The sequence below is a fragment of the Salvelinus sp. IW2-2015 genome, linkage group LG4q.1:29 (genome assembly GCF_002910315.2).
Source record: "Salvelinus sp. IW2-2015 linkage group LG4q.1:29, ASM291031v2, whole genome shotgun sequence".
Classification (NCBI taxonomy): Eukaryota; Metazoa; Chordata; class Actinopteri; order Salmoniformes; family Salmonidae; genus Salvelinus; species Salvelinus sp. IW2-2015.
The window spans coordinates 3,674,389-3,687,782 of NC_036842.1; the positions used below are offsets into that span (position 1 = coordinate 3,674,389).

Genomic DNA, 13,394 nt, shown 5'->3' on the forward strand with positions numbered 1-13,394 from the left:
TCCCAGGTTATGCGTCTCCTCGACAAGGACCTGTGGCTGCAGGACGTGACTCTGGTGTACCTGACCGTCTTAACCACCCTGGTGGTGATCCTGGTAGCCTCCTACCAGGTAGATCCTGCTACCAGCCCCTCCTGGGGAGGATCCATCCCCACCTCCACCCCCCTGCTGCTGCTCTACCACATGCCCCTTGACCCCTGTGGACACCTTCACCTGTCCAGGAACATCTCCTACCCCCTCCAGGAACTGTACCTGGAGGTGCGGGGCAGCGAGATGAAACACGGCCTGGTTCTGGGGATGTCCGACCGCGGGGAACTCACCAACGCTGACGTAGTGGTCCTGTAGGATGATGGCCACCAGTCCTACTTTGGGGTAAGGAAGGGCACTAGTTCTACTTTGGGGTAAGGAAGGGCACTAGTCCTACTTTGTATCTCAAACCCTATTTCCTATGTGGTGCACTACTTTTCACCATGTTTCTGGTAGTTAGAGAGTGTGATGCTGACTAAGGTTACGGGTTTGATTTCTGCATAGGCGGCATAACAAATGTGACTGGTTGGATGAAAGAGAGCACAGCTCTAACCTTAACCAAATTGGGATAACTTGCCTAAACTTAACCCATCCCATTTGTTTCTGCCCACGAGGCAAAGCTGCCCCCAGAACAAGCTTGAACAAGGAAAAAGCAGTTCTGCCATATTGTAGCTGGTACCCGCTGTATTGCTTTACTGTATGTAAGAGGTGGTTCATTCTGATGGTAGAGAGTCAGGCAGGATGTGCCTTCGTCGTGATCATCCTAAAGTGGGGAATTTTTCACAAGATTAGATAGATGCATATAGACAAAAAAATATGTTGAATGTTCAAACATGAAGATACCAAGTGTGAAAACAAATGACCTGAAATACTGTATACTTAATAAACTATTACAAACATATGATCATCCAAATGTTAGCTATACATCTTGTGACTCATCAGATATGAACATGGAGAAAATCGGATTTTCTCAAAATAAACATTTCACATCAGTTACATTTTGCAATGCTCTCAAAAGAACAAGTGCTGGCACTTTCCATGTGAGGACAGGAGTCTCATTATAGGAATGATCCCAGCTTACTTTCTGTCTATGTGGGGTCCTCTTTTCCCAGCACTCCTGTATGTCTGAGAAGCCGGCTTATATGGGCTTGATGAGTTCCATAGCAATAGCCTGACAAAACACTCGCCCACCCAACACTTCTCCCAGCCTCCATCTCCCTCCATCTCTTTTCCCATCCCTCCCTTCATCCCTTACACTTCACCGTCCGTCCATCTACAGCTCGGTCAGGCTGACATGGCTCTCTTTCACAACTCCAGACCACCTCACCACCTCAATCATTCTCTGCACCCTCCCTCTCTCTCCCGCCCTCCCCTCCTTCCCTCCCTCCCTCCCTCTCCTTTCTCAGCTCCTTTCCCCTCTCTCTCTCTCCCTCCAAACCACCTCCATCACTCTTTCCACCCCTCCCCCTCTCTTGGTTGGGAGCAGAAAGGTCACAACGGTGTGCCAGCCCAACCCCCCTCCTCTCTCGCTCTCGCTCCATATTTATCTCAGTGAGCGGATCTGGTGGTTTATTCTAAACCATCGCAGGGCACCACACATACATTATACATCCCTTTTCACTCCTCCTGCCTCTGCCTGGACCCGTCCCGGGCCTGCCTGCCTCTCTATGAGGAGGCGCTGCTTAGCTGCTCCTTCTATCCAAACGAATGTTGAATGGCCCCTCTGATCCCTGTACCAGGGAGGAGGTCCAACAGGGACGGATGAGGGGAGAGAGTGAGGGATGAGAAGGCGAGAGAGAGAGAACTCTGAACATCTGTTAAAAGCCTGGGACCACTGCGGTCACAACAGCACAATGAAACCGCTCCAAAATGGAGACTGAGGTGCACAGAGCCTAACTAACTCTGACACATGGAGTGTCTCTGGTTAATTTGGGATTTTTACTAAATGTGTGGCTTTTTTGGAGTGTTTACTCTTCGACCCATCCCAGAGCAATCATACAAGAAAAGAAAACTCGTCTTGGGTGGAGGGTTCTATTTCGGGGCGTGTAACATGCGGACAACGTGATTGGAGGAGACAGACTCAGCTGTTACGATTGGCTCCTGGGGTATGTATCTTGCCTGCTCACCTGAACGTAGGGTTAGGCATCCACAGAATGATGTCACATTTGTATGTAACTACTTAGTTGGCTATGAGATGTTTCAACTGTGTACATTTTACTCTGGGATTCTTGAATTGCAATTGTCCAGCATGTGTGCTGCTATCCATAGTGCTGAAACATACAAAATGGACCTTGTATCTGACCATCATCTTGTGCGTGTGTTTGTTTGTGTGTGTGTGTGTGTGTTCATGCATGTGTGTGTGTGCGCGCGCGCATCTCTCTCACTCTCTGTGTTACTCCAGGATGCGTGGAGTGACAGTCAGGGTCGTGTGAGTCTGGACAGCCAGCAGGACTGCCAGCTGATGGCAGCCACTCAGACACCTGAGGGATTCTCCCTGCTGTTCAAGAGGTCCTTCAGCACCTGCGACCCACAAGACTACATCATAGAGGTGAAAGAGAGAGAGAAAGAGAGAGACAGATCAGTGGCAGGTGGTAAGAGCATTTTTTTTATAGCACCCGTGACCCCAGAGAGCTAACACATAGAGATAACATATTATTATACTGTTCTGTACTGGGAGGGTTGGAGGGAGAAAGAAAAGGGTTGAGAGAAAAAGAAAGAGAGAAGGGGGAGAAAGAAAGAGGGGAGATATAAAGAGAGAGAGAACAGTAGCGGGTAAAGAGAGGCATAATATAGAGACTGATCTTTGTGCTTGCTTGTGATTGGCAGGAGGGCACTGTCCACCTGATCTACGGAGTGTTGAATCGGCCAATCCGCTTGCTCCAGCAGCTCAAACCGTCCCATATCGAGACGGGGGTGCAGAGAGCCCGCCTGCTCTGCTCCGACACCCCGTCCCCCTCCCTGCCCCAGGACATACAGACCCTGGAGGTCCGGAACACCGACGTCATCATCTCCACCCAGGAGACCACCTACTGGTGTCACATCTTCCAGCTTCCCCCCAACAGGCCAAAGAACCACATCGCGATGGTTGGTAAACCGCTAAACCTAGTCCTATACATTGATGGAATCTTAAAATTAGAATTACTTTGAGTAATTCCACAGAATTCAAATTACTCTTATTAATTATGTTTCTATGGCTGGAACATCGAAGCCCAATCCTAAATCCAACTGTATTTTTATGTATTTTATTTCACCTTTATTTAACCAGGTAGGCTAGTTGAGAACAAGTTCTCATTTGCAACTGCGATCTGGCCAAGATAAAGCAAAGCAGTTCGACACACAACAACACAGAGTTACACATGGAATAAACAAACATACAATCAATTATACAGTAGAAAAATCTATATACAGCATGTCCAAATGAGGTAGGATAAGAGAGGTAAAGCAATAAATAGGCCATGGTGGCGAAGTAATTACAATATAGCAATTAAACACTGGAATGGTAGAATGTGCAGAAGATGAATGTGCAAGTGGAGATACTGGGGTGCAAAGGAGCAAGATAAATAAATAAATAGAGTATGGGGATGAGGTAGATTGGATGGGTTATTTACAGATGAGCTACGTACAGGTGCAGTGATCTGTGAGCTGCTCTGACAGCTGGTGCTTAAAGCTAGTGAGGGAGGTAAGAGTCTCCAGCTTTAGTGATTTTTGCAGTTCGTTCCAGTCATTGGCAGCAGAGAACTGGAAGGAGAGGTGGCCGAAGGAATATTGGCTTTGTGGGTGACCAGTGAGATATACCTGCTGGAGCGTGTGCTACGGGTGGGTGCTGCTATGGTGACCAGTGAGCTGAGATAAGGCGGGGCTTTACCTAGCAGAGACTTGTAGATGACCTGGAGCCAGTGGGTTTGGCGACGAGTATGAAGCGAGGGCCAGCCAACGAGAGCGTACAGGTCGCAGTGGTGGGTAGTATATGGGGCTTTGGTGACAAAACAGATGGCACTGTGGTAGACTGCATCCAATTTCTTGAGTAGAGTGTTGGAGGCTATTTTGTAAATGACATCGCCGAAGTCGAGGATCGGTAGGATAGTCAGTTTTACGAGGGTATGTTTGGCAGCATGAGTGAAGGATGCTTTGTTGCGGAATAGGAAACCGATTCTAGATTTAATTTTGGATTGGAGATGTTCAATGTGAGTCTGGAAGAAGAGTTTACAGTCTAACCAGACGCCTAGGTATTTGTAGTTGTCCACATATTCTAAGTCAGAACCGTCCAGAATAGTGATGCTGGACGGGCGGGCAGCGACCGTTTTAAGAGCATGCATTTAGTTTTACTTTCATTTCAGAGCAGTTGGAGGCCATGGAAGGAGAGTTGTATGGCATTGAAGCTCATCTGGAGGTTAGTTATCACAGTGTCCAAAGAAGGGCCAGAAGTATACAGAATGGTGCGTAGAGGTAGATCAAAGAATCACCAGCAGCAGGAGAGACATCATTGATGTATACAGAGATGTATACAGAGTCGGCTCGAGAATTGAACCCTGTGGCACCCCCATAGAGACTGCCAGAGGTCCGGACAACAGGCCCTCCGATTTGACGTACTGAACTCTATCAGAGAAGTAGTTGGTGAACCAGGCGAGGCAATCATTTGAGAAACCAAGGCTGTTGAGTCTGCCAATAAGAATGTTGTGATTGACAGAGTCGAAAGCCTTAGCCAGGTTGATGAATACGGCTGCACAGTAATGTCTCTTATCGATGGCGGTTATGATATCGTTTAGGACCTTGAGCATGGCTGAGGTGCACCCGTGACCAGCTAGGAAACCAGATTGCATAGCGGAGAAGGTACGGTGGGATTCTAAATGGTCGGTGATCTGTTTGTTAACTTGGCTTTCAAAGACCTTAGAAAGGCAGGGTAGAATAGATATAGGTCTGTAGCAGTTTGGGTCTAGAGTGTCTCCCCCTTTGAGGAGGGGGATGACCGCGGCAGATTTCCAATCTATGGGAATCTCAGACGATACGAAAGAGAGTTTGAACAGGCTAGTAATAGGGGTTGCAACAATTTCGGCAGATAATTTTTAGAAAGGGTCCAGATTGTCTAGCCCGGCTGATTTGTAGGGGTCCAGATTTGGCAGCTCTTTCAGAACATCAGTTATCTGGATTTGGGTGAAGGAGAAGTGGGGGAGGTTTGGGGGAGTTGCTGTGGGGAGCGCAAGGCCGGGGTAGGGGTAGCCAGGTGGAAAGCATGCCCAGCCGTAGAAAAATGCTTATTGAAATTCTCAATTATAGTGGATTTATCGGTGGTTACAGTTAACAGTGCTCTAGCCCCTAGGCATTCGAATAGATCCAAGAAAATTGGATAAGTGGATGAGTGTAATCAATATGACAATACCCCTCCCCAACCTTATTGCGTAGCCCCACCCAATCTTTTGGATAGGTGCCAGGAGTTGATTTGGAATTGGGCTAAGGAATGAGTGAAGTCAACACGATGGAGTCCATTCCAGAGCATTTTCCCCATCCTCCTCTTCCTCCCCCTGTCTTCCTTCCATTACAAGTCAGTGGTAACCCCAGGTAACAAGGCCATAGTGCACCACATGGAGTGTATCCCCCTGAGATGGATTACGGTCCCCCAGTACAGCAGATCTTGTGACTCCAAGATGAAGCCAGCCAGCCAGCCTCAACTACTGTCGCCACATCCTGGCTGCCTGGGCCGTGGGAGCTGAGGTAACCAAACACTCCAGGGACGGCACCAGTCACACACAAACAAGCACACCGTACCTGGGTTCAAATAGTATTTGTTTTCTTTCAAGTACTTTAGCTGTGCTTGATTGAGCCTGTCCGGTGCAATAGAGCCAATAGAATACTCCCAAAAGTGCTATTCCCACCCATCAGACACTCTAAGTAGGTTCAATCAAATGCTCAAAGTATTAGAAGAAAAAATAAACTATTTGAACTCAGGTCTAACACAAATGAATACATATCAATACCGCCTGGAAAATATTAATTGAAGATCATACAATTTCCACTTCACAATAGGTGACGGTCTTAATGTTAATTATATAGGCAGATACAGGGAAATTTTGTGGTGTCCCATGTGACTCAGCTTGCAACACCAGGGTTGTGGGTTCGATTCCAATGGGGGACAAGTACGAAAGAGTATGCACTCAGTACTGTAAGTCGCTCTGGATAAGAGCGAGCATCTGCTAAATGACTCAAATGTAAATGTAGGTAAAATCATCCTGCTCAATTTGTTGATTACCAACAACGATTAGACAGCCTGCAGGGAGGAGTTGAGAGCCCTGGTGGAGTGGAGGCTGGAAAATAACCTCTCCTTCAACATCAACAAAATTAAGGAGCTGATCGTGGACTACAGGAAACAGCAGAGAGAGCGCGCCCCCATCCACATCAACGGGGCCGCAGCGGAGAGGGTCAAAAGCTTGAAGTTCCTCGGTGCACACATCACTGACAATCTGAAATGGTCCCTTCACAGACAGTGTGGTGAAGAAGACGCAACAGCGCCTCTTCAACCTAAGGAAGCTGAAGAAATTCAGCTTGGCCCCTAAGATCCTCACAAACTTCTACAGATGCACCATTGAGAGCATACTGCTGGGCTGTATCACCGCCTGGTACGGCAATTGCACCGCCCGCAACCGGAGGGCTCTCCAGAGGGCGGTGCGGTCAGCCCAAAGCATCACTAGGGGCCTTCCCTCCAGGACATCTACAGCGACCAGTGTCACAGGAAGGGCTCATCAAGGACCTCAGACACCTGAGCCACGGCCTGTTTGACCCGCTACCATCTAGAAGGCAGAGAACGTACAGGTGCATCAAAGTTGAGACTGAGTAACAGCTTTTATCTCCAGGCCATCAGACTGTTAAACTGCCACGACTAGGTAGCCTAGCGGTTAGAGTGTTGGGCCAGTAACTGAAATGTCGCTGGTTCGAATACCCGAGCTGACAAGGTGAAAGAAGTGGTTGGGGTGTTAAAAAGAATTGTCCCTTCTGACATTTTCTGAATCTACAATAAGTGGGGGAAACAGCCATATAAAACTGGTACACCACCACAACATGTCATAGCACAAATCTCCCATAAGTAGATGCCTTAGACCAGTGCCTAAGAGGTAGCCATACCTCTGGTGGAACGAGCCTTTCCGGGCTGTAAGACTATCCATGACAAAGACTGACCAAGTGAATCCAAGTGAAAGCTATGACCCATTTTTGGTGTCACTTTTTAAATCCACTTCTATCAGTGTAGATGAAGGGGAGGAGGCAGAAGGATTCTGAAGCCTTGAGACATGGATTGTGTATGTGCCATTCAGAGGGTGAAAGGGCAAGACAGAAGATTTAAGTGCTTTTGAACGGTGTATGGTAGTAGGTGCCAGGCGCACCGGTTTGAGTGTGTCAAGAACTGCAATGCTGCTGGGTTTTTTCACTCAACAGTTTCCCGTGTGTGTCAAGAATGCTCCACCACCTAAAGACATCCAGACAACTTGACACAACTGTTGGAAGCATTGGAGTCAACACGGGCCAGCATCCCTGTGGAACGCTTTCGACACCTCCGTGGTCTTGAATCAATAGTTAGAGTGCTCGGAGTCTGTTTTCCGGGGCTTCGCCGGGGGACTTTATCCCTATAGTTAGCCTATGGCATGTCAAAGAGGAAGTGCATTGCGGTTGTGTTTCCCATTAGACCTTTTTAATCTCGCTGCTTCTGAAATCATTTTAGTAAGGATGTTATTATAACTTGAGTAAACCAATGGTGAAATGAGCTGTGCCAACTAACTTTAACTTGCATTTGACCATGCTGTGTGGGTCACTGTTTGTTGCATGCAATATTTTCTTTGTGGATTTAAACAAAATAGCTATTGCTCTCCAGTTTTAACTGTGATGAAACGCAAATGTATGTGGAGTCCTCAGATCCTCAAAAAGTTCTACAGCTGCACCTTTGAGAGCATCCTGACTGGTTGCATCACTGCCTGGTATGGCAACTGCTCGGTTTCCGACCGCAAGGCACTACAGAGGGTAGCGCGTACAGCCCAGTACATCACTGAGGCCAAGCTTCCTTCCATCCAGGACCTCTATACCAGGCAGTGAGGCCCTAAAAATTGTCAAGGACTCCAGCCACCCTAGTCATAGCCTGTTCTCTCTGCTACCGCACGGCAAGCGGTACCGGAGCGCCAAGTCTAGGTCCAAGAGGCTTCTTAACAGCTTCTACCCCCAAGCCATAAGACTCCTGAACAGCTAATCAAAGGGCTACCCAGACCCATCTTTTACGCTGCTGCTACTCTCTGTTTATAATCTATGCATAGTCCCTTTAACTCTACCTACATGTACATATTACCTCAATTACCTCGACTAACCGGTGCCCCTGCACATTGACTCTGGCACGGTACCCCCTGTATATAGCCTTGCTTGTTATTTTACTGCTGCTGTTTAATCATTTGTTACTTTTATTTTATATTTTCTACTCAACTATTTTTTACTTAACACTTATTTTTATGTATTTTCTTAACTTCTTAAAGCATTGTTGGTTAAGGGCTTGTAAGTAAGCATTTCACTGTAAGGTCTGTTGTATTGGGCGCATGTGACAAATAACATTATATTTTTATTTGATGCGGTTGAATTTATTCTGCCACTGTGTGACACTTGTACTTTGGAACTGTCTGTGAAACGATTGCAGGCTATGGCTTACCGGCGTTAAATTGGCTATCACGGTGCCATATAAAACGCATTTCTAACGGGTTATAGAGAAAATAAAAAAATATCGCAAAATTGGTTGTAAAATAGTTTGCCTGGCTTGGCTTCCCCATTGATTTCACCCACACACTTCTACTGCCCACCACCAAAAGGACATCCAGCCAACTTGTCACAACTGTGGGAAGCATTGGCGTCAACATGGGCCAGAACCCTTGTGGAATGCTTCGACACCTTGTTGAGACCATGCCCCGACGAATTGAGGCTGTTCTGAGAGCAAAAGGGCGTGCAACTCAATATTAGGAAGTTGTTACTAATGTTTTGTAGACTCAGTGTATTTTCCAAAACAATATCCTCCACTCTCTCAAGATAGGGAAAGATGCATATCCCTGACGACTATGAAGACGATTCGATACAAATCTAGATACATGGGCCCCAATACAATACATTTTTAGAGAAGCATTACATCTCTTGGCTTTCCAGTGGCTCAAGAGGCTGCCATGAGAAAGCCTCAAGCACAATAGACATGTCCCAGTGACAGGGCTAAATGCTTAAAGACTGGTTTTGCGTAAGCGACGTACACCCTCAAAAAGCCATAGAGGAAAAAAATGACATAAAAAGACATCACATGGGTATATTAGTCCATCACCATTATGTGAGTTCTGCACCACGAGGGACCTTGGTACTTTTCAGCATCTGCTGTGGAAATGCCTGGGGTGGTTGAATTCTGGGGGAAAGTCAAGGATGTAATCTCTGTACTTATAGATAAAATAATGCAATTAGATCCAATAGGGATGTTAATTTGTGATGACTGATTTGCACTCGTCAGAGCGCCAACGGAGTGTGGTTGGCAGGAACCATAGCCGCTAAGAAAATGATTATACAAAAGGTGGATTCCACCTCATCAGTTACCATTGCAACAATGGCTGCTCACATCTAAGGAAATTGTTCTCATGGAGCTCTCCACGGCCAGGATCCACAGGGCCATGGTGTCCACTCTGGACACATGGGAAAAAGCAGCAACGGACATTTCTGAACTCTTAACCAACAGGCCTTTACGTCCATGAATGTGTATCAATAATTTGTCACCATTTCTGAGGCTATATGATGTCTTCAGTAGATTTACAATGTTATATGAATTTATTTGTTTTTATCTCATGATTTATTTCACATTCTACCAGATTGCCGGTGGGGGTATATTCCTTATATTAAGCAAACCAGACAGCACCGTTTTAATCCTGGATTTATTTATCGACAGGCAGGGGGACACTCCAACACTCAGACATAATACAAACCAAGCATTTGTGTTTAGTGAGTCTACAAGATCAGAGGCAGTAGGGATGACCAGGGTTGTTCTCTTGATAAGTGTGTGAATTTCACAATTTTCCTGTCCTACTAAGCATTCAAAATCTAATGAGTATTATTTTCTTTTGGAATGTAGTGAAGTAAAAGTTGTCAAAAATAGAAATAGTAAAGTACAGATACCACAAAAAATGACATAAGTAGTACTTTAAAGTATTTCTACTTAAGTACTTTACACAACAGAGGGTTGTGACAGGCAAGAAACCCTGGACCTTTGGAGATCTTCCCTCTGTCCCCCAAAAAAGTCCTGCAATGAAGCATATAATCCTTGGGTGCAGAGCATCTGTGTAGGTCACACCACTTCCCCAAAAACACATTGCCTGTTTGCGTAGGAGGGACACTGCCACTCTGGATCTTAAAAGAGTGGCCGGCTTGTTGCATTTCAGATTTATCCTCCCACATGCTACTGGGTCAGGCTGTCAAATCTCTCCGTATGTTTAGGTCAGCAGATCCCTGTGTAATGGTGGCTACAGGACTGGTTATAAAGACAGTGATCTCTGCTAACCAGGGTGTCCCTGGTCATGGAGGGGCATGACGATGAGTGATAAACCTGTTGCTTTGCTCTGCTTAGATTGGAGATGTCATGGATAGGAGAGAGAAAAAGCATAGGGCATTACCCTTGATAGGGTGAGAGTGTGTCCCAGCTAACCGGGATACATCGTAATGTATCAGAGGCATATGAGCATAGTGTTTCTTGCAAAACATGCTTGATGCTCTTGGACTGCTCCTTAACAGGTGGCAATAGGTATGGCTATGCCGCGTCACCAAGCGGGGCTTTTGCAAACTAGGCATGCATAGCTCACCGCATGGTCATCAAACAAAAGACAAACTTTCAAAGGTTTTGTGCGCTCAGTGTATACATACCATTCATACTGATATAGGGGCTAGGCCTACTGTAAATTGCATTATGGCTGAGCATGGACATGCCAAACAGAGTCAATAAGCAAGATTAAATTCATTATTGATAAGGCCTAAAAAGTGAGAATAATTCTACACAAAATGAAACAAGAACTTGTTTTAAATAGGCTATGTCTAAATACACTTACAGGCACCATCTTTAATTGCTCCCCGTGGGCATATTACAGTACATAAAAAAAAAAAAACGAACAACGCAGACTATGAGGGTTTTATGCACGTCCAAACTTTTCACAATAACTGGACAAAGATCCAACATAAAGAGAACGAGAGAATGTCCACTTAACTTTATAATGCTCCCAAATATAATGTTTTAGAAACAGATTGGAATTGTCTTACAGATAGCATTCACACTCCAGAATTTGCGTTGCATGAGCGCCACGGACGTTCTCACCACTACAACCAGGGTGGTGAATCGTTCGAATACGTTTGGTTTTCATAAAATTAAAAACAACCAATCTATTCGTTTTTTTAAAACAACAACAATACATACATGTCAAATGTAATGATATCATAAATTGCCAGGGTAAAAAAAAATTATACACGACGCACTGCTGTTGAGCCAGCCTTTGTTATAGTAGGCCTAGGGTAAGGGTAGTCTACGGAGGGCTTGAACATACTGAAACGAAAAAAAAGCTATTGTTAAAAGGAAAATTACTTTTAATATTATCAGCTTGTTGCGCTCAGGAAATATTGTTGCGCTCAGGAAATATTTGAGGTGTGTCCATTAAACAAAGTGCTAATTAAAACAAACCTAAAGCTGGTTTTGGCAGTAATAAGGTTGGTTATCGCATGAATTTTGACAGCGAAACGCCAGCCGTGACGCACACTTACCATATCCGCATGGAACAAGAGTATTATGCTTTTGGTGCCTGTATACTTCCTATTTAGAAACATAAACTGATGATTCCCCCCCCCCCCCCATTTCGTTGTATTTGATTAAAAACCAAGCATAGCCTCCCCTCCTCTCAATGAAGGCTGTTAGTTTTGTCCTGCCCAATGCAATCCAGTAGTAGGGGGATGGTAGCCTAGCGGTTAAGAGTGTTGGGTCAGTAACCGAAAGGTTGCTGTTTTGAATCCCCGAGCCTACTAGGTGAAAAATCTGCAGATGTGCAACTTGAGCATCTGCCAAATGACAAACATGTAAATGTCGTCAATAACGTTGATAAAGGGTTTGAGACCGCATGGGGAAAAAGTGAATCACCAAAGCTTTATTCATAAAATATCACGTTTTAGACGAGCGAAAGTGAGCTGACATTACCTATTCATCCATGCGTAAAACCCCCTCGGTGATATAGGCTACATGTGCCCATGCCCATCATGAAACAAGAGATGACAACCTCGGTGAATACCGGGGAACCTTAAAACAGGTAGATTGCCAATCCTTGTGTAACAGGATCCCTCTCCTCGCCCCAACCTGGGCTCGAACCAGCCCTCCTGGACACCTACAGCACCCGATGTCACAGGAAGGCCAAAAAGATCATCAAGTACATCAACCAACCAAGCCACGGCCTGTTCACCCCGCTATCATCCAGAAGGTGAGGTCAGTACAGGTGGATCAAAGTTGAGAGACTGAAAAACAGCTTCTATCTCAAGGCCATCAGACTGTTAAATAGCCATCAGTAGCCGGCTACCACCCGGTTACTCAACCCTGTACCTTAGAGGCTGCTGCCCTGTATACATAGACATGGAGTCACTGGTCACTTTATAATGGAACACTAGTCACTTTAATAATGTTTACATACTGACTGCTTTACTAATTTCGTATGTATATAACGTATTCTATTCTACTGTATTTTAGTCAATGCCACTCCGACATTGCTCATTGAGCAAGTTGAGGAAGCTACTCCTAGGTATAACATTATTCTATCAATTATAATGGACAAGTCATATTGACAAAGTTGTTGTGAATATGGGTAGGGGAGAGGGGTATAAAAAGAAAACAAATTAACCGTAGTAGTTGTTCAGACTCTGGTCTTGTCCCATCTTGATTACGGTTTGGTAAGATTCTAGACGATTCGACCTTGCCCTTAACTGCACATACAGAACTAACGTCAACGACATGCACGCCACTCTTACCCGGTCGAGGGTTGACGAGACATGAACTACTTCTCTTCTAGTTTTTTAGGAGAAATACAGTGTTGCTGTTTACAAAAACTCCAGATTGTCTGCATAATCAAATAACATGAAATCACCGACACCCATACCTACCCCACAAGACATGCTCTTCACAATCCGCATCTCCAATTACTCAAGCAAACAGCAAAATTACCTATAAAAAAAATGTATTAAAAGAGGTGGAGGTAGTACAGGAGGATAAGCATTTCAGCACCCACTATCAGGTAACAGGGTTCACATGCACCAACAAACACATTTAAACAAGAAACACACACACACACACTCCGCCCACCCACCCACCC

At 45.4% G+C, this 13,394-nt stretch overlaps 1 pseudogene; it reads left to right on the forward strand.

The window, feature by feature from the left end:
• The first annotated feature begins 9 nt into the window (after nucleotides 1-9).
• On the forward strand, nucleotides 10-13,078 carry LOC111962810 (dopamine beta-hydroxylase-like; annotated as a pseudogene).
• Nucleotides 13,079-13,394: the final 316 nt, after the last annotated feature.